The 27,617-nt window shown below is 43.5% G+C and overlaps 1 protein-coding gene across 1 annotated transcript in view; it reads left to right on the forward strand.

Moving 5' to 3' along the window:
* The window catches only part of FRMD5 (FERM domain containing 5), a 396,131-nt gene that overhangs the window by 49,401 nt on the left and 319,113 nt on the right, over positions 1-27,617 (forward strand). The gene's annotated exons all lie outside the window — the stretch shown is intronic.

The following is a 27,617-nucleotide window of genomic DNA, read 5'->3' on the forward strand; positions in this document are numbered from 1 at the left end:
ACTTTGAAAAAACAAGTTACAGCTATCTCCTGTAAAGCTGATATAGAGAAAATAGGAGATATTCCTTACACACACTTTAATGTTAAATTGTATGAAAACGCAAAGATCCAGCATTATCTTTAAGTCCTTAAGCAGAATCACCAGATGATCAATTTTATGCTTCAGGCTAATGACTGCCGATCAAAGAAAACTGAACAGGCTGGACAAAACAATTGCACTGGCAATGCTGTAGATTCTGTGATTATAGATGAGAATCCCATTAACTCCCCTGTACAATAGAGTTAGTTCAGTTTGTGTTGGGTGCTTAAAAGTGAACACTTTTAAAAAAACGTTTTTGCTGCACTTTCCTTCTTACTCATTTTACAACATTGTGTTTTATATAACCGTGTGAGGTTTTCACACACACACTGGTGTATGTTTGTGCTTTTTCACTTTGGATTCCCCAGCTTCCAGTGCAAAATGTTTTTAATGATATATTTCTTGCCACTGATAATCGGTGTAATTCCTTAAGAGCACTGGTAATGGGAACTTTTTCGGATTTAGGATTTAGGATTTCTGAATTATTTACAACGTGCCTATTAGTTTTCTAGCTAATTCGACATAAAGCCCTTTAATATATTTTAGATGTGACATCAGGGGTCACTCTTGTGCAGACCAGTTGGTGTTCAAACTCTAGGGTACCACTAACTAGTTTAGAAGTGATCAAGTAGGTACGTGTTAAAGAAGTCACTGTAGCTCTGCTACAAGACACACATTTATTGGAATAACGCATTGGCAAACCAATAGGTCTCGCCTTTGCAAGAGCTATTGGCTTTGCCAAAATATTTTAGCCGTGTTGTACACCAGTGTAGCTGCAGTTCAGCATGGCTAAAAGTTAGTGCTGTGAAGCAGTGTTGTGGAGTGAAGTTGAGTGTCATGGAGTGGTGTAGGGTGGAGTGCTTAGAGTGTTGTGAAGGGAGTAGTAGAGTGCCACCCCAAAACCTAAAACCCCCTGACCCCCACCCACTCCCCAAAACCAAAAACGCCCCACCACCCCAACCCCACCCCAAAACCTAAAACCCCCTGACCCCCCACCCACTCCCCAAAAGCAAAAACGCCCCACCCCCCCAACCCCACCCTAAAACCCCCTGACCCCCACCCACTCCCCAAAACCAAAAACGCCCCACCCCCCAACCCCACTGCAAAACCTAAAACCCCCTGACTCCCCACCCCCTCCCCAAAACCTAAACCCACCACTTACCTTCGCCAACTCACTTCTTTGTACCTTAACCACGCATGTTCGTTGTTCAGAACATACGTAGTTAAGGCACAAAAAAACGGAGTCGTGGTTAAAAAAAGCGTTGTTGCGCTTTCGTTAACCACGACTTTCGGAAAAAAAAAGTCGTAAAAAAGGATGTTCCCCCCTGGTGGAAATGGTTTAATTGCCCAGTGGACCCTGGGAAAGCGGCCTAGTGACAGCGCACTAGACAAAAGCTTTTCTTCTATTTGCATGCTGGTAACTAAGTGGAGGCAAACACAAAATGGCGACAGAAGCACTATCTAAAAGCTTGCACACAGGGTGTTAACCTTGTCCCTCACCCACGCTTCGAGAGATATTGACCCCATATTCCCAAAACACTCATCTGCTACCTGTAAGAAGAATCATCAACAACTCTTTAACTAAAGGAACGTTTCCTGAAGACCTGAAAAAGGCATACATATGTCTGGTATTAAAGAAAACAAACCTAGACCCGCAGGACCCCAACAACTGCAGACTAATCACAAATGGACCTTTCCTTTGCAAACTGGTAGGAAAAGCAGCATTCGCCCAGATGTCACAATTCATTGAAGACAATTCCATACTTTCAGACTACCAAACTGGATTCCGCCCAGGAAGAGGCACTGAATCGGCACTCAGGGCACTCTGGAATTATCTTAAAAACACAGTCGACCGCAATGGAGTTGCTGCACTACTTCTCTTGGACCTCTCGGCTGCCTTTGATACGGTTGACCATGACACCCTAATTCAGTGACTCCACGAAGGCGGCATGGAAGGGACTGCTCTCGACTGGATTACATCCTACCTTCAAAACAGAACGAATATGATCTATTCTCCCCCCTTCTCCTCCAAACCCTATCTCACAAAAGCTGGGGTCCCCCAAGGATCAATCATCTCACCTTTGCTTTTCATCATCTACATGATATCATTACCAGAACTGATCAGTGATTTTTAACTTGCATGCTACAACTATCAGATGACACACAAATACTACTTAAATTGGAATCCCCCAAAGACATTGAAAACTCACAAATCTTCAGTTGCCTCAGAGCTGTTGATCAGTGGATGACGTGGAGCCATCTCAAACTAAATGCCTTCAAAACAGAAATGCTCCTATGTGGTGACTGGAAAAATAATGACCTACTGTGCGCCTGGCCTGACGATCTCGGACCACCTCCTCAATTATCCAAGGAAGTTAAAAACTTCGGAATTACCATGGACTCCAAGTTAACTATGAATGCCCAAGTGGACAAATCAGCTTCATCACCTTGAAGACTCTGCGATACATCTTCCCCCACCTCGGATTTCCACACAAGGTGCAGGCTACTATCTCTCTTTTACTATTCAAACTGGATTACGCCAGTGGCCTCTACCATTGATCATTGCTATCTATTTTGAAAAAAATTACAACATAATCAAAACTCCGCTGCCAGGCTACTATTACATGTAAAGCCACAAGCCCACATCTCCTCTGCCTTGAGAGCACTACACTGGTTACCTGTTGCCAGACCATCCACCTTCAAGCTGCTTTGTATCACTCACAAAGGTATACATGGAAAAGGACTGCTTTTTATCAGAAACAAAATAACCAAATACATTCAACAAAGAAACCTCCGCTCAAGATTGGCACCCTGCCTTAGAACACCATCATACAACCGAAAAACTATAGGTGGTACATCCTTCTTCGTTCAAGTAGCCAAACTATGGAATTCATTACCCCCAAATATATGATCCACGGATAACTATCTTGTCTTCAGAAGACAACTAAAGAGTTAGCTCTTTCCTTCATAACCACCATATTCAAACAGCAATGGACTGCATATGCCTGTGTTGATAAATATTTTTAATCTGAATATGTGTGTGTGTGTGTGTGTGTGTGTGTGTATAAATAAAAAAAATATAATCTATAAATAAAACTCAAATTATAAATAAGTAAATTAAAGTTAAACAAATAATAGTTAAATAATAATAATGAATAAATAAATTAGAAAAATAAAATAATGATAAAAAAGTATATCTATATATAAATAAACATAATATAAATGTACTCTCTTGTAAGCTTTACTGTGTCTACCCATCACCATATGTCATGTCTTTATCAATCTATCCTCCATCCCCACTCTGACTCAACCCAAACCCATTCTACTACTTTCATCTCCAAAATAACCCTGCCTAAGCTCTTCGCTCCTATTCCACATCTAGCTCACTCAAACCTCACTTTATTACCATGATTTCCCAAACAACCCTATTAAATTCTCCCTCATTTATCTCACCTTGACTCATCCAAAACCCCTCCTGCTACTATGATCTCCCTAACCCTTTCCACAGACTCTTCCCTCCTGCTTCTCTCTTTTACTCACCCCAAGCCTCATCCTATTACTATAAACTCCCAATTAACACTTCTGGATATTTCCCTCCATTACTTTAGTCAAGCCAACTAATAAACTCACATACCTCTGCTCAAATTAATTCATAAAAATACTAAAACGGAACTATGCTTAACATGTTCATAGGTCATTGCATAGCTCCTAGATAAGTTGTTATATTAGATACATATGAATGCCTGCTTTAGTTTTTATATCACAATGATCAAATGTTTTATTATCATAAGCACTTCACTATTCGAAAATTGAGGAAAGATAAATGAATATTAGAAAAGTACACTTATTAATCAACTTCAAATATTAAAATCTTGAGTCTGTGTTTATACAATACTATGTTTCTTCTCATATTATTATATCCATTATTATATTCCTTGAACATAAATTCCTGACTATGTATTTCCATAACTATTTATTACTATACTCCTGCTGTACTAGAGAAAAATAAAAATAAATAAAATAACATCTATAAATAAAATTCACATGATAAATAATTAAAACAATAATCATAAATAAATAGAATAAAGATATATATAAATAATATAATAAATAAAAATATTATAAATGTACTCTCTTGTAAGCTTTAGTCTGTCTCCCCATCACCCTATGTCTTTATCAGTAAATCCTCCATCCCCACTCTGCTCATCTCAAACCCATTCTACTACTTTCTTCTCCAAAATAACCCTGCGTAAGCTCTTCCCTCTAGCTACCCCAAAACTCGGTTTACTACCATGGTCTCCCAAACAACCCTACTAAATTCTCCCTCATTTCCCACCTTTGACTCACCCAAAACCCCTCCTGCTACTATGATCTTCGTAACCCTTTCCACAGACTCTTCCCTCCTCCACCTCTCCTTTACTCATCCGAAGTCTCATCCTATTACTATAAACTCCCAATTAACACTTCTGGATTCTTCCCTCCTCTATCCCTACATTACTCTAGTCATTCCAACTAATAAACTCACATATCCTCTGCTCAAATTAACTCATAATAATACTGTACTCATATTTCCCTATACTAATCCACCACAAATTCCTCTTGGGTTCCAGAGTAGTGTGCTACTCGCCGAAAATCGCTTCAACGCCTCGTGAGGGGTAGTAAGCGCTATATAAATACTGTTACAATACAATACAATCTAAGTTATTTCATTTTCTCCCGAGGAAGGCCATGAGCCAGGACCGCAAATTTAGCCATTGATATCACTTCGGAGGGATGGGTTGTAACATGATTTTTTGCAAGGCATGGATGCCTAGAGATGGAAAATATGTGATAGAAAGTCATCACTGTTTGCCTCGACTGATATTATTGGATTAGCAACCATAGCCGAAAAAAATATGGGTTTTCATATTTTTGATGAATAGCATACACATTTATCATAATATGTGCAAAAATAAAACTAATTCCACCAAATTGGTTAAATTCAATATAATTTAAAAATAATTATGATTATTAATTGTAATATTAACATTGTAGTCCTATAAAACTTCATTGTATTCCTTATATAGTGATCTAGATTATATGCATAATTTTCACTTATAATTTCAAATAATAAGCCACATATTACATAGGCAATGTGGGGGCGTGGTCTACCGCCTAAGATGGCGGCCGTCTAATCCCGGAGCTCCCGTCCCGGGCCCGCCTAAAATGCAGATTCTGCCGCAAAACTGGGCTGCTATGTGGTGATAAGTTATCCGGAACGCATGGGAACCGGCAGACCACCCCCAGAGAGCGATCGGAGCACCCAGCTGGGCACGGAAATGGAATACTGGACCTGGCCCTGATCTGGGCCCACGCCGCTGCAGCCGCGTAGATGAGACGCCGACCGGAAGAAACCGCGCTACAGTGAGTGAGGGGAGGAGAGCGAGTCGAGGCTGATGGCGGGGGTCGACGCGGCATGCCTGGAGAAATTGGGGGGTCCGCTCCTCGGCTGCCTCCCCCCCCTCCCTCTCCGCGCCTCGAGTCTTACCCGCAGGAGAGCGTAAATTGGCGATGAGGAGCGGGGGGCAGCCCAGGGACCAGGCGCACCAACTGCCCGTCCGTGCACGGGAAACAGAAGCAGGGGAGCGGCAGCACCCCTCTGACGGAGAGTGCTGCGCCGTGGAACTACTAGAGCCCCGCCCTCATTTGATGGTCGAGTCTCCGTTCAGAACTTAATTGGCCCGCTACCAGAAGGCACACAGAGGGGACCAGACCGCCCGAGAAGGAAATACCGCTGTAACTAAAACTTTGCACGCCCCAATACCAGCGGGGCCCAACACAAAGTTCGGGAGCGGCCGCAAGACCGCACCCGCTAAGCCTGGCAGCTGAGGACACACGCAGGCTCCAGACTACAGCTAGAAACTACCCCATATAACAAGCGCCCTTCTACCCAAATACTAGCATAGAAACAAATAACAATGGGCCGCACCAAGGGAAAGCAATCGGAGGACATGGAAAGACCATCCCCTGATGACCCAATGCAAGCAATGCCACCCGGGGATCAAGCAGACAAACTGGACATTATTCTCCAGGAGATTAGAGACTCAAGGCAAGCAATAGAGAATAAACTAGGATCAATAACCATCGAGGTAAATATCCTGAAGGATGACCAGAAAAAATTATCGGACAGACTGAAACAGGCAGAATCCAATGTCGCTGAGATCCTTCCGACCCACAAAGAAAACAAGAATGCCATCGAACGCCTCCAACAACAGGTGCAAACTCTACAAGAACGTGTCGAGGATGCGGAGGGGCGATCCCGACGCAATAATGTACGCATAATAGGTCTCCTGGAGGGGACGGAGGACAAGAATCCTACGCAATGCATAGAACACTGGCTAAAGAAAATAACGGCGGACAAACTGTCAACCCACTTTGCAGTAGAGAGGGCGCACCGTATACCAGGACAGAGACCCCCTCCGGGTGCACCAGCACGTCCCTTGATAGCCCGGATCCTAAACTACAGGGACAGAGACATCATACTACAAGCGGCAAGAGATCTATACCCTATCACAGTAGACAACACTCGAATCTCTCTATACCCTGACTACACACTAATGGTCCAGAAGCGCAGAGCCTCTTTCCAGGTAATGAAAAGGAGGCTACGAACTGAAGGACTGAAATATGCACTATTATTCCCGGCCCGGTTGCGTGTCACATTTAATCAGAAAACACATTTTTTTTAAACACCAGACTCCGCATGCAACTGGCTGGATGCGACCTTTCCTCGCCTGGGGAACGAGGAGCGGGGTGATGCCCTGCCCCCGAGACAGCCCCATCAATCACGTAGGAGCGGACGTGGTAGGATGCAATCGACTCGAAAGAAGACTGGCCCAACTGCGTTGCAGGTCCTGGAGGGCTGAAATGAGGCACTGCAATCAGCGTATTCCTTACAAGGGACAGACTCCTCCCCGCACGGACCTACTTCATCCATAGACAGTGCCGCGGCATCTGATTCAGAAGGCAGCTCAGCGTTGTTCCCTGCTGTTACCCCGCAGTCAGCCCACGACCTCTGAAGAAAGACACAGTATTCCATAGCTACCGCTGGGCACCCATCGCTCGTGGAGTCTACTTCTTCCTTTATACAGGGCAGGCCCGGACGGTCGAGAACCGTACTCCTCGTCATCTACCAAATAATTAGTTGGCCACAGGCGAGAACTAATACCAGTACAGCAGATAGAACCCCAGAGCGCAGTCCCCCTTTCTTTGTAGATGCTTCCCTGTTGGTGGCAATGATAATGGTTTTATATAGCACAATGGTTTGGCAAAGCCAGTTTGAGCTTCGCCCAGTATTCAGTTTAAAAAGTAAAGTTGGAAGTAGATTTAGAACACTGACATCAACACACATATCATATATATTATACCAAGAGGGACAGCCAGTAACACAGACTACTAAAGAGACCACTACATCAATATCTCAATATGACTGCATTACGTGAATACAATATTATCACCTGGAATGTACAGGGAATGGGATCCTTTCAAAAGCGACATAGAATTTTAGCTCAACTAAATAGTCGGAATATACATATAGCCTATTTACAAGAAACTCACCTCACTACCCACGAAGCGATGAAACTCCATAAGAAGTGGCGGGGCCAACTCCTACACACAACATATTCCGCGTTCGCAAGGGGAACGGCGGTATGGATACGCGCTGGGGTACCATTTGAAATACTAGAGACCAAAAATGATGATGAAGGCCGTTACACACTGGCCAAAGGAAATCTAGATGGGAAACATATAATACTAGGAAGCATATACGCCCCCGAATACTGCACAGGATACCTTCCTGGAACGCTTGTCGAGGGTGCTATTGCAATGGGCCCACATCCCATGGATAATAGGCGGAGACTTTAACGCGGTACTAGATATCATGACAGACTGCACCACGCCCCCATTGTCAGGAACTAATGCACAACGACAGGCAGAAGCACTGCGTAATTGGCTGCAAGGCTGGTCTCTGACGGATATTTGGCGAGCTAAAAACATAGATATAAGAGAATACTCATTTTATTCACATCCGCATAAAGTGCACATGAGACTAGATCGTGTAGTGTGCACTACTTCAGTGCAGACTCAGATATCACAAGCCACATATTTAGGAAAAACATTGTCAGACCATAACCCCCTCGAGATAGGGCTATTGTGGGGGGCGGCGATCTACGCCGATCCCCACATGGCGTTTACAGCCAGCAATACTAGAAGATGATATCTTAAGAACAGAAATATCCCAAGCGATCACAAACTTCTTCACCGACAACGCGGGCTCAGCATCCTCTCCATTACTCGAATGGGAAGCATTTAAAGTGGTGATAAGGGGCGTGGTGATGGGAGCGACAACTGGAGTACGTAAAGTACTAACCAGGGAATTAAAGTTAATAGAAAACAGGCTACGCACACTAGAAAAAGAGGCGATATTGAGACCCTCATCGACTCAGCAGCTGCAAGAAGCAAAAGCCAAACACATAGAGCTTGTGGAAAGATTACGGAAAATAGTCTATATAAAATACCGTGAATGCATCCACAGTGAAGGAGACAAAGCAGGAACTCTATTGGCACGCCTGATTAAAGCTGAACCCCTCCCCCCCACTCCTATCCTGCAGATTATTACGCCACAACAAGATACAATAAATACACAACTGGGGATAAATAATGCTTTCCATGATTATTACACAAGTTTATACTCAGCCCCTACAACTATAAATCAAGCCGAGATCGATGTCTTCCTAGCTGACATTAGACTACCAACACTGACAGAGGAGGCCAAGCTGCAATTAAGCGCGCAGATAACACAAGACGAAATAAAGGAAACAATTAAAAGCATGGCGCGAAATAAAGCACCAGGTTCAGACGGGTTACCATCTGAATTTTACTCCCTCTACTGCTCACAACTTGCCCCACAGTTAGAAAAATTATACTATGCCTCTCTAAAACATGGAGTTCTTCCAGCCACAACTAAACAGGCAATAGTCACTGTAGCCGGGCTCCCGCGACCACACCCTCTCTTTCCTTCGGCCGGCGTCAGTCGATCAGCTCCATAGAGGCATTTCCGCGTTCCCATAGCAACATGGGAACGCTACGCAACGTATCAGGTGACTACTTCCGGGTCCGAGGAGTACAAGAGAAGACGGACTATGCCCAGGAGGAGGAGAACGCTACGGGAAAGGAGAGGAGAGCCCTTGTGAAGCACCAGAGACAGAGACGGCAGAAAAAGACTAATCCAGAACCTCCTGCGGGACCGACAGGAGCGAAGCTGTTACCCACAGCGGAGAGGAGACAAGGACGCGAGAAACCCGCCACGACCCCGGAGGGTCGTGGCTATCGAAGGTACGGTCCCTCCTAGGGACGAGGGGAACACAGAACCACACGGGCACCGGGGAAGGGATCAAGGGAGGTGGGAGCGGGGAAGGAGAGGTGCACGGAAGCACTAGGGGAGAGAGAGAGTGAAAACGGATCGTGCCACCGTTGACAGGTCCCTACACCAGCACCGTGGGCCACCCTCACCTACCACCCCTGCTTGCTCCCTCCCCGTCTTGTATAGAAAGAGTAACGCCCGGGTATTCTGAAAACTTGCCCTCTACATATATATTGGTTTTTTTTTTTTCCTCTCTCCCTGTTGTTTTGTGGCTTCCCGGACGCCCGATGGATCCAACAACCAGAGGCCTAGAACTGCAACCTTTTACCTTCCAGGTCCGCCACATTCCTGGTTCGTAGCAGGGACCCGCCGACTACCTGTCTCGGTTTCCTCCTTCTTCCTACTCGGCCCTCGAGCAGTCCTGATCATGGGATGGGGAATGTATCCGGGCTCCCGCGACCACACCCTCTCTTTCCTTCGGCCGGCGTCAGTCGATCAGCTCCATAGAGGCATTTCCGCATTCCCATAGCGACATGGGAACGCTACGCAACGTATCAGGCGACTACTTCCGGGTCTGAGGAGTACAAGAGAAGATGGACTATGCCCAGGAGGAGGAGAACGCTACGGGAAAGGAGAGCCCTTGTGAAGCACCAGAGACGGAGACGGCAGAAAAAGACTAATCCAGAACCTCCCGCGGGGCCGACAGGAGCGAAGCTGTTACCCACAGCGGAGAGGAGACAAGGACGCGAGAAACCCGCCACGACCCCGGAGGGTCGTGGCTATCGAAGGTACGGTCCCTCCTAGGGACGAGGGGAACACAGAACCACACAGGCACCAGGGAAGGGATCGAGGTGGGAGCGGGGAAGGAGAGGTCCACGGAAGCACTAGGGGAGAGAGAGAGTGAAAACGGATCGTGCCACCGTTGACAGGTCCCTACACCAGCACCGTGGGCCACCCTCACCTACCACCCCTGCTTGCTCCCTCCCCGTCTTGTATAGAAAGAGTAACGCCTGGGTACTCTGAAAACTTGCCCTCTACATATCTATTGGTTTTTTTTTCCTCTCTCCCTGTTGTTTTGTGGCTTCCCGGACGCCCGAGGGATCCAACAACCAGAGGTCTTCAAAACCGAAAGAAGGGGACAAAACAGGAAAAGGAAGTGAAGATTAATAAAGACAAGACGAGAATCTTCCAAACCCCACAGTGAACATATTGAACATTGGACAGTCTCTATCAAATGTGAAAAATAATAAAGTACTCTTTAATTCCCACGAATCACACTTACCGGAGTCATCCTTTCTGTTCCCGTGTACCGCCATAGCCTACCACAGTCACCTCACTATTAAAACCTGAAAAAGCCACAACTGAAATGTCATCTTACAGAAACCTTATCTCTGTTAAATACAGAATATAAAATATTAGCAAAAATACTAGCGCAACGACTGCTTAATTACATAGATAGCCTGATACACACGAACCAATGCGGATTTGTCCAGTCCCGTAACACTTTCCTAAACATTCGTCGACTGTACCATGTAATGGATGCTGCTAAGAGTCATTACCCACACGCAGGATGCCTGTCACTGGATCTCAGACAGGCATTTGACTCCCTGAGCTGGGAATATATGTTTGAAGTATTAGAGAGGTTCAACGTCCCCCACGACTACATACGCTGGGTTCGGTTATTATACACCTCCCGGACAGCAAGAGCACGCACGTGTCAGAACATCTCAGATACCTACCATGTGCAAAGGGGCACCAGGCAGGGATGTCCGCTAGCCCCCTTACTGTTCATTATGGCGATAGAACCACTAGCCTGCAAGCTACGACATGACGGTATAGACTGGGGAATAGGCACACCTGGGACCAATCACACAGTATCACTATATGCGGATGACATTATTTTATATGTGAAAGATATGAGGCAGAACCTGGGTACTATAGCACAAATATTCAAAAAATTCACACCACTATCAGGACTATCTATAAACTTTGACAAATCAGTGGTGTTCTCCCTCACTGGCCCAGGTCCGAGAAATACAATAACATTTGGCGACAAACACCTACAACTAGCCTCAGACACATTCCAATACCTCGGCATACAAATTTATCGCACCCCAATAGATCTAATGGAAGGTAATTTATTAAAAGCAATGGCTTCACTTAGATCACAGATAGAATTTTGGACATCACTACCAATATCAGTCGCGGGTAAACTCGCCCTGGCCAAGATGGTAATGCTACCCCGCTTGCTATATTGTTTTATGAATTTACCAGTGAAAATCCCAGAAATACACTTCAAAACCCTTAACTCTATGCTAATTGACTTGATCTGGGGGAGGGGGAGGCGCTGTATAGGCCTAGCCAAACTACAGATGCCAACAGAGAAAGGAGGCATGGGCGCACCTTACTTTAAGGCTTATTGTATGGCAGGTCAACTGCAATGGCTGGCATATTGGCTAGCCGGAAGAATTTTAAAAGAAATCGAGTACACCCAGGAAATGTTAGATAAAGGTCACATGCATTCCCTGTTATGTCCCGGCTTCCAAGCCCCGAGGCAACTACCACTCTTATTACGAATAGCTTTGCAATACTGGAAAACAGCGCTCAAATATACAACTAAAACAATCCCATACTCCCCCCAATATTCCACTTCTGGGACTACCAGTAAACACAGGTATACTGTCCCAACGACAACTACAGAAGTGGTCACAGGAAGGTGTGGACACGGTTTGGTCATTCTTCAGAGACCAGCATTTATTAGTACACACAGACTTCACACATGAACACACCTTGACTTCATCGCTCTTTCTTTTACATGCCACCATACTGCATTATATTAAAAACCACTGGGCCCGAGACAGTAAAGAACCCCCTACACATGAACTTGGAAACGCTGTTTACACAGTAGGACATGGTAGACATTTAATAAAATGGCTGTACCGTGGGTTGAAGACTCATTTATCACTGCCTCTAGCCCAGCTGAAGACTAGATGGGAGACAGATGTTGGCAAAGAACTTACAGAGGATGACTGGGAGACAATACTGAAATACCCTAGTCAAATTCCACGTAATACTAGATTTAAATTTATACAGTATGCTATTTTACACAGGGCATATCTCACACTGCACAAGATACACTTGCTATATCCCGACGCATCACCAGGCTGCCCCAGATGTGGTACTGAAGAGGCAGACTTATTACACATGCTCTGGAGTTGCCCAGCCATTACTCACTATTGGAATAGTGTAACAAATGTTTTGGAAAAGGTAGCGGGCGTCCCTGTGTGCCAGACAGTGGAGGCCTGCTTGCTGGGTTTGTTCCCACGCCCAAAGAAGGGAAAAGCACTCCCACGGCTAACAAACCTAGCACTCATACTAGCAAAACGCTTACTAACCAAGCGCTGGAAAGCTGCAGCGCCCCCACGGGTGACACAGTGGTGTGCAGAGATGCTAGACTGGGGAAAAGCAGAAAGTACAGCTCTTAAAAGAGAAGAAAGTAGAGGAATGAGACATTACCCCTTGGCTGATGAGTGGGATGAAATATTAGAGAACTTTGTTACAATATGCAGAACAGAAGGATTTGAAATTACTACATAGTGATGCCTCTATATAAACACACAACGAGCGATATGAAATTCATAATCCAAGACTGCTTCCCCCAGATGATAGATACATATGCTTAAACAAGCACATGCAAAACATTATCCCAAGATATAACCGAAAGCAGTGGTCAAGAAAAGGTACATATACTTTATCCCTCATAGAAAAGATTGATGATGTCAGATTTAGGTTAAGTTTAATAAGTTAAAGTTGTAATTAAATCAGAGAAATGGTAGAACATGATGATTGAAGGTTACATACTATGCCAGACTAATATACACCTTACCACAGCTGAGAAGCTTGTATTGTATCAAATGTAAGATCTTATGTACCTAGCCTGAAATGTTAGCTCTCACAGCCACTTGTACAGCCAACAGGGCTGGATCTATGCCTATTTTCATACAAAAATGGCTAATGTACTATATGTAACATACTGAAAATGTCAATAAAAAGATTTTCCAAAAAAATATTCCATCAGCAATGTATGTCATGAGTGAACATAAACACAATTTTATCATTCAGATTTATTGTCGTCACCATCTTCTGAATAGGTGTCATCATTCTCTGCGTCTCTTTGATTTTCACAGGCGGGAAGTGTGCACATGTCAGTGCACTTGAGGTCATTTAGACAGCAGACACATGCTGGTAGTTTTCAGTTCCTAATGCAGTTGCCAGCTAGTCGATCTAACACAGCCTGAAGTGCTCCCTGCCCCTCTATCCATTCCACTATCAGTTGCTCTGCTCCCTCGTGCATTTCCAACTTCTATCCTTTCCCAATTGGACTAGGTGTCTGTGGATCATTCAGAAGACATCTCTTGCTTATAGCTGCTTGATAATTCGTACATTTGGCGTGTTTATTCAGACAGCGCCTGCCAGGTGGAAGTTGATGACTGTCTATCGCACCTTTCTTTGCTCAGAATAGATAATATCTCAAGTCATTCATGTGAGAATTGCATCAATTTGTCCATTAGTTCTTCAGAGAGATCCCGTTCGTCTCCGAGCTGCAAAAATGTTTCCTGTGTATGTCTGTTGGCAGACAGGATTTTGAATGTACTTAATTTTCCTTTTCCCGCAAATGCACTTACTGTGTTGCATCCGGTAAACATATAGAGACCTATCATAGTTCGACAAACATTTTCACCAAGAGTTGAAGCTATTTTCCCAATGTCAAGGACACACATGCATATTTTAGTCCCACATTCCAGAAACAATTTAGCCATGATTCTGTCATGGAATCCCAAACACATAATAAACATATCAGTGCCATCTGAGCTTATCATTACTGCCTCATAACCCTCATTAACAGCATGTGCAGCATGCAGCAACAAACTAGCATCTGCTGCTTCGTGTGTACTGTTGAGATTGGGCACTTCGTGGCTCCCTTCAAATGTGATTTTGTAGCATTTATCTTCTCAGTTTGCGAACAGTGTTTTATTCTCAAATTTTACAAAATACTCTGGTTTCCTCCATTCCATGAGAGTTGGTTTGTTCCTTACGTGGCTTGGAAATTTCCTCCACTGTCTCTGGGAAGGTAAGCTGCCCTGAAACAGGTGCATAGCTGCCATGTTTCCCAGGTCCATCCGTCCAAGTTTAAGAATTCAAAAGATAAACTTGGACTGGAGCAACACATCACGCATGGACTGGGGAAACGTGGCACGGCTGCTTTCTGGTGCCCGAGTTCTTCCCCTCTGATTGTCCTTTCGCTGTTCTTAATAGACATCTCATTGTACGTATCAAACACAACATCGATTCTTTGACTCTTATTCCCTTCCCAAAGCCATGGACAAGACCGACATAGCCACCTCACCAAAATTTGATTCCTCTCCTTTTACTCTCTGAAGAAGAACCATACCATCAATCAGCATGGTTGAATTTCCACGTATTTCCCCAGCAGGGGTAACTTTTTTCTGCAAGTATAAGGCTAAAACAGCGTTGTTTGTCTTTCTGGACCTTCTGGAGTTGCTAAAGGCCATGGTAAAGGTCCTAATGGATGAGAAAGTACATCCACCATTTTAAGGTTTTGAGTCTGTGGTGTCACAATGATTCAACCAAATAGTGCTTTGTCTGCTTTCATGATGATTGTACTGCTATTGATGTCCGTTGCCTTCTTCTTGGACATGTTAGTGAAGGTTTTTAGTTTGTTCATTTTCATTGGATCATGAAACTTCTTATTAAAATGATTAGTCTCAAGGTGCTCAAGTTTGCAGTCTGTATAACACTGTTCACCTGTTTTATGCACCTTCATTATTTCGGATACTATGTCTTGAGATTGCTTTATGCTTCCACACGATCTCGGTTGTTTTTGTATAGAGAGCTTCATCCATGACTGTTTCAAAATTTCAGAAACAGTTGTCAACTCAGTTGCAGGGGCATTAATGGTGAGCAAGTAGCCAATGGAATCCTGTGATGCACTTACTAGGTCACTATTACTGCTGTTAAATCCTGTCCAACTTGGTATTATTAGTGCGAGGCTCTCTTCTCGTCTTGTACCAACCCAGATTATGTTCTTATTTTGTGCAAGCTTCTTGGACAACACATTCCGGCATGACTTCTGTACTTGTCATCAATGGCTGAGGTCCATCTCGTTCACTAGAAACATAGCTGAACAATTCTTCAGTATTTGTGGTGGCCGATTTTTTTTTTGCTTTTGTTTCTCAATGCTTGGGAGAGGAGCTTTTAAAGATTGTGGTCCAAACAACTTGGGCTGCACAGCTATACCATTGATTCTATGAGTTATCCCCTTACCAGTAAGAGTCTCTTCCAGCCTATCAATGTTACTCCATGCTAAGTTGGTAAAGACATGAGGCTGACTGTCGGCAGGAAGAACAGTTTGCTCATTTAAGATAGCAACATGTTTCTGAAGACATTAGGTTATCTCATTTTCCTCCAGCTGTGAATATGAGATCCCATGACCAAGTCTGTTTAGATTGCAGATGATTTCAACATGGCCTGTCAGCATTTTTATAGCGTATGGGAGCAACAATTGCTTGGGGGGGTTTCTGCTTGCCATTTGTGACTGCATATATAATTTCCTAACTGAATTATTGTATAAGTAAGGCAACTCTTTTGGACGGCTTTGTGTTTTTTGGATCTCCAGCCAGAAGTCCTAATAGGAACCGTTGAAGGTAATCAGGCACTGTAAATGAATCTTTATAGAAATCTGATGGATGATATGTCCATGGTGTTGATGTCAAATTTGTTTGTGCCTTAATCTTTAAAACGGATAATTCTCATTTCAAACTCTGGTTTTCTCTTACAGCGCCCTGTAGCATGACACTATCTTGTTGGGCCTGCAATTGTCCTTGGTTGTCTGGAAATATGTGGAGGCTGAACTCAGACTCCAATTTTCTTCTGATATGCTTCTTGGTCGATTCAACTATTCCCTGTATTGCTCTGCGTGTCATGAGCGTTTCAAGCCTTTCAGTGAGAATCATCACTCGCATTACCTCTTTGTTAGGAACAATCATAGTTCTAATGTATTGAAGTAGTTCATCTTAGGCTTCATCTCTCATATTTTTATAGTGATCATCGGTTTGAATGCTAGATTCATGCTCTTCCTCCTTTGCTTTAACCCTTGTATAGTTTCTATACCAAAATACATGAAAATGGGCTTCTGCAGCCACTATGTCCCTACTACAAACTGCTACGATCTTTGAATCACAATTAATGGTTGCACACTCTTGAAGCCTTTTGTCAGCTCTAAGCTCTGTGGCCTTGCTTAATTTCTCGTATGTTGATGTTCCCTTGTAGCATTTTATCTTTCTCCAAACTATACATTCTTTAGCATACACATTTGACATTAATGATTTTCATCTGTTTAAGCATTTACTTGTGTGCTTACTTGTTCCAGCATCTTCACTGGTACTTGCTTCAGCTTTTCGCTTAATAGTCTGTAAATCTCTCTTTATAGTAAACAGGCTTCTGCACTTCCTGTGATAAAATACTTGGGGAACAGTGTTGCTTTCCACATTTCTCACGATGTCTAACAGTGGAATGTGATTCCTTACTTGAGCTACCTCTAACAAAGCTTTCCATGATGAGTAGTCTTGCGGGCTTGTCAGCGTAACTCTACTGTGTAGCCATTTCAGCTATTGTTTTATACATGTTATTTTAGCATACTAGGCTAGCCGTGGAGATATATTTTATTCAGCTTTGTCTTTATTATTTTTACAATGGCCACATTTGTGTCCTGTTTTATTTTTTCTAGCTGTTCTTCGCCTAGGTCAGCACTGCGTTCTTAAACAAGACATTTCTTTAACTCTGTGCTTTCTCAAGGCTGCAGTAAGATAGGTTGCCAGCAAAAGTGGTACGCTTTGTCTCCAATGTTCACAGAAACATACACGCTCTTACGTAGGGATCCTTTCTTGGAACATCAGCTATTTTATTATAAAAACACTACTTTGACCCATGTACGTTAGAGGAAGATTCTAGCCAGATGACCATGACTGTATGCTGATTGCTTTGCTGCAGCTGCTTATGTAGACTACAGGCCTCTTACTCAGGTATGAGGGATAATGTCTTCCCAGGGGAACCTGAAAGGCAGAATTAGAGCTTAACATGCTGTGCTCTAACATAGCCTAGGTAGGAACTATCCTTAACAATCTTAGTGCCACTATGGTAGCGTTATTTTTGTGTTTTACTCTCCTTGTCACAATTTTAATCTTATTGTGCTCCATTGTCCTAGTTATTGCAGTACATGCTTTATTATCTAAGATGCACTTACTTCAATAAACCTTATTGAAGTATACTCTGCTTGTGGTTGTCCTTGCATATGTGAGACTAATGTAAGTGAGAGAAACGGATGAGATATGAGTGACCACAATTCCCCTGAGGAGTCATTTATGTCATGCGCCCGGTTGCCCAATCATCCCTGCTCTTGGGTGGAGATGATATTACCAAACAACATTGATCCATCCGGAAGCAATTATCTTCATTAACCCACTAAACATAAATAACAAACAGATTTTTCAAAGAATTTGCAGCATAAATCTAAATAACATGCAGGATTTATCCTTTTATTATATATACACAATTATTTTCCTAAAAAAATCCTACCCTCTCACATCAAAGAAAAGAAGAACAGAAAAAGTGCCAAAGATCAAGTGCTCGTGATTAGAAACATAGAAACCAAGATTAAATCACCCACATATCAATTAACAAATTAAATTTAAAAGAAGCCTGTTGGTTGACCATTCTTCTCAATAAATCACCACATATTTATATCTGGGTCCACTTCCCCACTTGTGTCCTTCACTCCATTCCAAAGAGACAGAGACAAAACCAATCCAGGCTACAAAATTAGCGTTGATGTTTCGACCCACTGATAACTCTTTGGCCAATTTCAGGCTCCAACATGCATCTTCCTCAGGACTAATAGGTAGGAAACACTCAACCTTCAACCACACGTCTTCTCCACTATGCCTTTCAATGTCCTCAGATAGTATATAATAATCCTTATTCCCATCCACTTCTTTTAGTAATATTTTTCGCCAGATAAAGTAATGTATCCTTCATTCCCGATATGCTTTCCTCCCATCGGGTCCCTTCTAGTTTAGGGCATTAATTTGCTGCATAACGCCACGGCAGACATCTCTGAGGCTTCTATGTTTCTAATCTCGAGCACTTGATTTTTGGCACTTTTTCTGTTCATCTTTTCTTTGATGTGAGAGGGTAGGATTTTTAAGGAAAATAAGTGTGTGTGTGTATATATAATAAAGGATGAATCCTGAATGTTATTTATATCTGTGCTGCAAATTCTTTGAAAAATCTGTTTGTTATTTATGTTTAGAGGATTAATGAAGATAATTGTTTCCGGATGGATCAATGTTGTTTGGTAATATGACTAACCCAGATCCTTCGATTGTTTACTAGGTCACCCTTTGTGGTCTATAATATACTTGGGTGGAGATGAGGCACTGCTAGTTAGTCGGAAAAAACCCAGATTTGGCTAACAGGCGTAACATGGTGCGTGTTCAGACTCAGTCCCTCGCAGTACATGCTGCCCAAATCCAGTAGTCTCATTAGGATAATGAGAACCTACGCGACAACTCCATGTTGGACGTTTGTCCATAAATGAATTATACACTGGGGATCAGAGGGACAGGATGTGCTTGTTTCAGTCTTCTTTATTATGCTGTACGGTCATCCACCAAAAGCTCTGGAAAAAAGAAATTAATTTAAACATTTATAAGTTTTACTTGGTGTACTTAATATAATCAAAATTACTATTACAATGATTATCAATTTATATAATCACATTTACTGTAATTGTAATTTTTAATAATAAAATTCACAATAAAAATCAAAGTATCTTGGGAGTGGAGTGGTAACTCACAAAAGACAAAGAATGAAGACGTGCTACCACATTTTTCCATCCCTAGGCGTCCATACCTTGCTAATGAATCATATTAGAACCCATCCCCCCAATTGGTACCAATAACCTGGTTGGCTCAAGGGGGTGGCCCAGGCGATCCAGGAACCTAAAGTAAGAGAGAGAAAAGGACAATAAAAATTCTATGTGAGGAGCAACACCTGACTACCTCATTTGGTTTATGTAGCCATACAGTACAAAAGCAAAAAGGAAAGCACCTAGGCCTCTGTCTGGTTATATCACCTGATGACGCTCATATAGCCATTAGCCTGCTGATTATCCGCCTAGGCCCTGTCACGGTGACGTAGAGTGGAGATGTGCAGGTTAGAGCAGAGTGGCATAGAGTAGTGGTGTAGAGTACAGTGTAGAAGAATGCAGTGGTGCACAGTAGAGTAGAGCGGTGTAGAGTGAAGTGGCGTAGCGTGCAGTGTGATAGAGTTCAGTGGTACACAACTTTGAGTGGCATAGAGTGCATTAGCATAGAGTGGGGGCAGTGGTGCAGTGACATAGAGTGCAGTGTTGCAGAGTAGAGTGGTGTTGAGTGTTGCAGAGTAGAGTATAGTGACATACAGTCCAGTGGCATAGTGTATTGGTTTTGAGTGCAGTCGTGTAGAGTGCAGTGGCATAAAGTGGAGTGGAGTAGGATAGATTGTAGTGGCATAGAGAACGGTGGGAATATAGTGGCATGGAGTGCAGTGGTACAGAATTATTGTTTCAGAGTAGAGTGAAGTGTCATAGAGTAGAGTGCAGTGTCATAGTGTGCATTGGCGTAGAGTAGAGCGGTTCAGTCACATAGAGTGTCATGAGTGGTGCAGAATAGAGTGGTGTAGAGTTCAGTGCCAGAAAGGACAGTGTTGCACAGTCATATCATAGAGAACAGTGGTGTAGAGTGCAGTGGCATACAGTGGTACAGTGTAAAGTGGCGTAGAGAGCAGTGGCATAGATTATGGTAGTGCATAGTAGAATAGAGTGATGTAGAGTGCACTGGCATAGAACAGAGTCTTACAGAGTAGAGTAGTGGCATAGAATATAGTGGCACAGGATAGGATGGAGTGGTGTTGGGTAGATTGCAGTGGCTTAGAGTGGAGTGGTATGGAGTGGAATAGAGTGATGCAGAGTACAGTGGTATAGAGTAGATTGTTTCTGAGTAGAGTGAAGTGGCAGAGAGCGCAGAGGCATAGAGTACAGTGTCATATAGTGCAGTGGCATAGAGTAGAGCGATGCAGAGTGTAGTGGCCTAGAGTACATTGGCAGAGTGTGCATAGAGTGGCATAGAGTGGTGCAGAGTAGAGTCTCATAAAACAGTGGCAGAGAGTGCAGAGTAGAGTGCAGTGACTTGGAGAGGTGCAGAGTAGAGTGTAGTGGAGTAGAGTCCATTGTCAGAGTAGCGTAGACTAGCGTGGTGTAGAGTAGATTGCAGTGGCCCAGATTAGAGTGGCAGAGAGTGCCGTCGTGAATAGTAGAGTGATGTAGAGAGCAGGGGCGTAGAGTACAGTGGTGCAGATTAGAACAGAGTGGTGTAAAGTACAGTAATTTAGAGTACAATGTTTTAGAGTGTTGCGTAGTGTAGTGGCAAAGACATACAACTGTATTGATAAAATGCAACAACAATGTGTGGTAACGGCCTCATCTAGTATATTGATATGTTTTGATCGTATTCAGTTTTGTTTCCACCAGGCTTCAGAATTAACCTCAGTTGCCAGCATGATTGTTATAAATCCTCTCACTTTAAAGTCGGAGTAAACACCAAACTTCCTCGGAAGACAAGGCCTGACACTTGGCCTCTGCCTTTAAATGCACAGCAATTGTGAGAAGATAAGAACAAGTTTTAAATGCATTTTTACAGAAAGGGAGCATTCGTAAGGATACAGTAAATTAAAGTATGGGCCACAGAAAGGACGAACTGCAGATGGACAGCCGAAAACAAATAAACCCAGCAAATAGAAAGCAAGAAAATGTGAGTTATAAATCACAAAGCCAGTGAAAAGCAATAAGCTGAATGCATTCATAGGGAAACTTTCTGAATGTCCCCAAGATGTCATTAGCAAACCAGATAGCTGCACTTTCAGGTAGACTTTGACCTAAAAAAACAGGCTACACCTTAATCATACTTGTACATCCACCAATTTTATGACGAATCTCAACCTATGGAAGTTTCAATGCTTCTGAAACGGGGTTTACAGTTTCATTTCATTTCATTTCAATCTTTATTTCGGCAACAGATGCCATAAAAGCATTCCATAAACAGACATTGAACCACAACATATAAAATACAATAAAATCCTCAGGATAAAATTCCATATAATCAGGTCCCTAGAAATATAATCACACCATAGGTAGACTATCAGCGTATACGTACAACTTAATTATTCGTGAAAGTTTATGGACCTATACCATATAATAGTTAAACAAAATAATGTTCTAAGTCATGGAAATAAGACGATAAACTTTACCAGATGGATTTAAGTTCATAATGACTTTACATTAACCTGCCCTAAATGAAAACATGGCGCCTATTATAATAAAAATGTATAAACATGAAAGGGAGTCTAAGGATAAAAAACGCAGCATTTTGTTAAAACATAATCTATATTGTTTGGTAGAAGAAATGTATTGTCGTTTAGGGTCTTACTCTGATGCGCCATATTGCTGCTAGAAACTTTGCCACTGTACACATCACAAGCCCATAGGTACTAGTTCTGCAGATCCTAAGGGCCAGGTGGCAATCTCTAATACCCAGGCTATTGCTATCCAACGGGCCTTTTGTTTTTTGTATGTGGGGCAGTGGAATAGAACATGGCTAATTGATTCCCTGATGTTACACCCCATCGGGCAAAAATCTGTACCATTAACAGTTTTCTTTCACCTAGAAGTAAGATCACGTACTGGTAAGGATCCTATTCTGAATCTTATGTAAAGTGCGTGTGCCACAGGATGTAGGATAATATCTCAAAAATGCTCAAACTCGTAATGGCACTAAAATAATAAAAAATTGTCCGTCATACTACCTGACGGAACAGCTGCTAATGTTGACATTTGCACCCTCTCCCAGCATGCAACATTCAGATTCTGTGAGGCATTTTTTGGAAGATGCAAGGGATCCAGCCAATAGGAACCCAACCCGAGTTTATAAAGACTGCTTTTAACGTAATAGCACCATGGGATTTTCCCCACTTGGGAGTCCCTCAAAAGCACTCCTAACCAAGTCCTATAGGGATCTAAAGCTCATGTGGACCAGATCCGAATCCAGTATTGCAACAGTCTCAAAGCAGCAATATCTGCGATGGAAAACAGATTCAAATCCATTAAAATAGGCAAGGTAGGAGAACTCAAGGGGACCCTTAGGAGGGTCTTGATAAAGGATGTCTCTGCTCTTTCCAAATCATGGAGTTTGCCGTGGCCCCACAACTCAGCTCCGTACAAGGCACTCGCTCTAGCTTGCACTTTATAAATGTCTACCACTGGTGTAATGGGAAAGGTAGGTTTTCTAGCAGCAAATCTCAGGATGCCCCCGCCTTTTGTTTAAGGCACATAGTGCATTTTATCAGATGTGCTGGCCACTTATGGGAAGTTTCTAATCTAACTCCCAGGTATTCAAAATTAGTTAATCGTTCAAGGACCTTGCCATCCAGCACTACACTTTTCTTTACTGTAGCTCTTAGGTCTCCAAATACCATACATTTGGTACCCTGAAAATTTCTGCAGAAGCCTGGATAGACCAAAGGCAGTTTGAGATAAAAGCAGGGTGTCATCAGCGAACAATATACACAGTGTCTTAATCCCACCCAATTTAGGTGCATCGTTTAGACTATCGAATAGATACAAAATGCAAGCATTTATGAAAAGTATAAAAAGAGTGGGAGCCAAGACACAGCCCTGTCTAACACTTTTCTGTATAGGGAACTCATTAGATAATTCTCCATCCTTCCCCCACCTTACTCTAGCAAAACTCTCTAAGTACAGTTCTCTAATCAAGTTGAACAGTGGGCCGGGGACACCAATTTTAGCCAGGATCTCCCATAGCTTGAGCCGGAGGACCAAATCAAAGGCGGATCCAAGATCGACAAAGGCAACAAACAGCCTACCGCCATCTAGGCCCACTGTTTTCCACTTAATTGTGAGGAAGCGGAAGACCTGGTCCACTGTGGCCGTCTTCTGCCTAAAATCCACCTGCAAGTGGCTTAGGGCCCCATTCTCATCTATCCATGCTCTAAGCCTGCCCAAAACCTGGAAAGAAAAAATCTTCTGAAGATTATCCAGGAGACTAATCGGTCTGTAGTTTCCCGGCTCTGATTTCTCCCTTTTCTTATAAAAAGGGACAATTATTGCTCCCTTCCAAGAATGGGGAATAGTATTGCTCTCCAAAATGGCGTTTGAGATTCGGTTGATGTAAGGACCCCATAGTTTCAAGTCTGATTTATACAGGTCAGCCGGTATCCCATCTAACCCAGGTGCCTTCCCTAGTTTTTGGGCCTTAATCGCTATCTCTGTTTCTTTACTAGTAAATGGACTGATACCACCTGCCCCGTCAATCTTGTCCATGTGGGCACTCTCTGTGTCCACTGGAGGGTCAGACTTCTAGCTGTAGAGTTTTCTAAAATATAAAGTCCAGGGTTTTGAAGAGATATGGCAGTCAGGCCTAACGCTCAAGTTGCATGCATTTTGCGAAACCAGGGACCAGAAGCGCTTTGCATTAGGATCCTTGGCTGCTGTCAGCAAATCTTGCCATATATCCTCTGCCCACTGCACCTTACTAGACTTGATTATCGCAGCATAGTCAGACCTTGCCAGCGTTATAGCTGGCCTGTCCTGTTGCCTGAGTGCTTCGAAGAAGCCACACTTAGCCCTCTTGCAGGCATTATTGAACCATAAATTTTGTTTGTGCCCACCTCCCATAGTCTCCCTAGTAAAGAGGGCCTTCAGGAAAGTAAAACGCTCAGCATGGTTTGCCAAAATCTGGTCTGGGGAATAGGGATTGGATGCAAGGGCACCTATGTAACCAGACACCAAGTTGTACATTCGGGTGACTAGTACATCTGTGTTCATAAAAGCTTCCCATCTTAGTGAGCGCTGATTGCTTGCCACCACTAGAGTAGGCAGAACCTCCTGTTCTAGTTGGTTAGCCCCAGGAGCAGAAAACCACCTCTCCCACTCTAACATGAGGGGAAAATTATTGCTGTAAGATTGGTCACCCACTTTAAGATCCCTAAGTTCCCTCCAAATTCTAATGTCAATGAGCACATAATCAATCAGACTATTATAAGACCTTCTGGAGAAAGTGGGGCGCGCTGGAGTGTCTGAGGAAAACGCCCATTTCCTGGCCTAAGGCCATACGATAGCATTGAATCTATAACCTGCAACACCCTTGGACTGTGCTTAGGCTGTTTCCTCAGGCCGGAGAAAGATGGAATTCCTCATATTGCGTCCTCTTCCTCAGTTAATTCGGCAAGGAGTGTATTAGGCTGTAAAAAAGCATTGAAATCGTCAGCTATGATAACAAAATGTGAGGGTAGCAGTTCTGCACAAGGGTATCTAGCAAGGAAAAAGTTGCTGAATTTTTGCTAGGGGAACCTGGTCTATTGTAAAGATTGACACACAAGAGCAAAGGACCCAATTTTGGCTTGATAGAAACTGCTAAGATATCAGCTGAGTCCACATAAATTTCTTTCACTTGCCCTGCCTGAGAAATCCTAACCCATGGGATGAGACCCCCTCCTTGCCTCCCCGCTGGTGAGGGATTAGCCTCCTTGCAAAATTAGATATAGCCTTGTCTATGCACATTCAAAGTACCCCATGTTTCCTGAAAAAGGCAAATACTACAGGAATCAATTAGAGAGCCGCAGTCAGGATCATCAGTCTTGTTCCGTAAGCCTGCTATATTCCATTAAATTAATGATGGGTAAAATGGCCTAGATGTTGAATGGATATTATTGTCAACCTTGGAACAACCTACTAAAGACAAGCATGTAGTATCTTCTACTAGCCTTGGACTCTCATCCTGAATGACAGTCCCCTGGGGGCAACCAGTCAAAACCCTATGAGAGATGCCACCCTCATACGATGAAATAATGTTCGAGGAGGCTGCTGTTCCTTTTAGTCAATAAATATCTGAAAGATCAGAACTTTGTGTTTTCTTTGTCGATCTCAGGTTCTTACCCATCGTATCTTGCTCCCTCCAAGTAGTGTTCCCAAAAGGGGCTGTTAAAGAAGGAACTGGCTCAACAGAGCCCGTGAAGGGGACCCTATTCTCAGGAGAGGTAGTTAGATCCCTAGTTGGGGTATCCCAAGCGGTCCATTTGGTTTTGAGAACAATGTTTGATCTATTACATAATGGGTTGCGGGCCTCCAGAGATAATAAACCTTTCACCAGGTCAGGGCTAGCTAAACCTAGCTTGATGGTATCCCAATGGCATGGATTGTCTTCAGCAGAAATAATATCTGAATGGATAATGGAGCCACATTTATTTTCTAACGTGTCTTATCCAATGGGTGACTTTATTTTTTAGCGACAGGCTATCTTCCTGGATATTTGTGGATAATTGCAGGACCTTACACATGCATATTGAATGGTCGCTTTTGTGATTAGATTCTATGTGTTGCCTTGCGGAAATAGTCTATAGGTCGCCCGTAGTGGAACGGGGCTGTAAAAGGTAACTGCTATGGCTAGATACCCTGGGGCATTCTTACTGGCTCCTGTAATAGTGCTAGCCTAGTCATTAGCTTGTCGGGCCCTGCACCGGTTTGTTCCTCTCCTCTAAGGCAGTAGGCAGAGTGGATTTGTGGCTTTTTCCAGGGGAGATCTCCCTGGTCCTCTTCTTTGCCTCCAGACGAAGTAGGGTAAGAGCCTCTAACAGCATTCGTTTTAGGTCTTTTACCTCTTGCTTTAGATCCATAATTGACCACTTCTGTCTGAAAGTTCCCGTCTCTAGCCTGTCTACTAGGTAATTCCACGCTGGAATCCGAACAACCTATCTCTCTGTTATGGTAAAAGTCTTCTAATAAGGAAAAACTCATTTGAACTGGGCTTATCATGTGCTATAGCGATTCTACTTGCACCACCCACATCTACCGTTTGCGTGCGGCATTGGCCTTCGGACTCTGGATCAACTACATCATCAGGACCCACTGGTGGTAATAGGTCTGCACGTCCGCAGAGTTGCCCCTTTTGGGCGTTCTAGGTTTGAAAAAGGATGAGAGCGGGGCACTGATAGACTTCTTAGTGGGTCAACTCTCCTCCCCTTTCAACATGGACTCAACCTCTTCAATTAATGTATCAATTTCGTCAGTGGCACAGTTGGAAAATCTCTACGAGGTTTTGTGGGATTCAGGGTTTTTAGATGAAGTGGCTGTCATCCAGGACTTCCTTGTGCTTTTCACTTCCCCATCCTCTGGTTGCTATTGTAGACACCACATATATGAACAAAAGCAAGTAAAGTATCAAACCAGAGGACTCTACCTTAAGACCAAGAGGTATGGCCCGGCCTGGCCCGGCCTCTTCTGGTCACTGACAGGCCCGCCCTTGGCTCACGTGCGTCCCGCACAGCGGCATGTCAGCCGCGCTATCTAGCACTCCGGTGTTCTGGCTTCGTCCCAGCCTGGGGCTATCTGGGACAGGTAGTCCCTCGAAGAATAGTGCTGCCTTGCGTCCTGCACAGCGGGATGTCAGTCGCGCTATTTAGCACTCCGGCGTTCTGGCTCTGCCCCCACCTGGGGCTATCTGGGACAGGGAGTCCCTCAAAGAATAGTGCTGCCTCGCGTCCCGCAGATTTGCAGTTTCAGTTTTCTTCCGTAACTAGAGGTGGGGCCTGTAGGATGGTGTGAATAAGAGGCAACTCAAACCCTCAAGTCATGAGAATAGTTTCCATACACGGTCATAACAGTAATAGGAAACAGGGAGGAGAATAACATGTTTCTAATATTGTTGCCTTTATGCAGGGCTCACCAATTGCGGGTGGAAACTTTTTTGCAGTCCTAGACTCATGCCTGGATAGATCAATAGATAGACACAGTGCTCTGCTCACACCTGATTCATTCCTAAGTGGAATTATTGATTTAGAGCTATATGGCATGTGGTGGATATTAAATCCACAAGAAAGAGACATTACATTCTATTTGCTAGTTAACAAATCACATTTTTAATAGATTTCTTCCTGGTAAATAGAGATGATCAAC

This window comes from Pleurodeles waltl, chromosome 3_1, assembly GCF_031143425.1.
Source record: "Pleurodeles waltl isolate 20211129_DDA chromosome 3_1, aPleWal1.hap1.20221129, whole genome shotgun sequence".
Taxonomy (NCBI): domain Eukaryota; kingdom Metazoa; phylum Chordata; class Amphibia; order Caudata; family Salamandridae; genus Pleurodeles; species Pleurodeles waltl.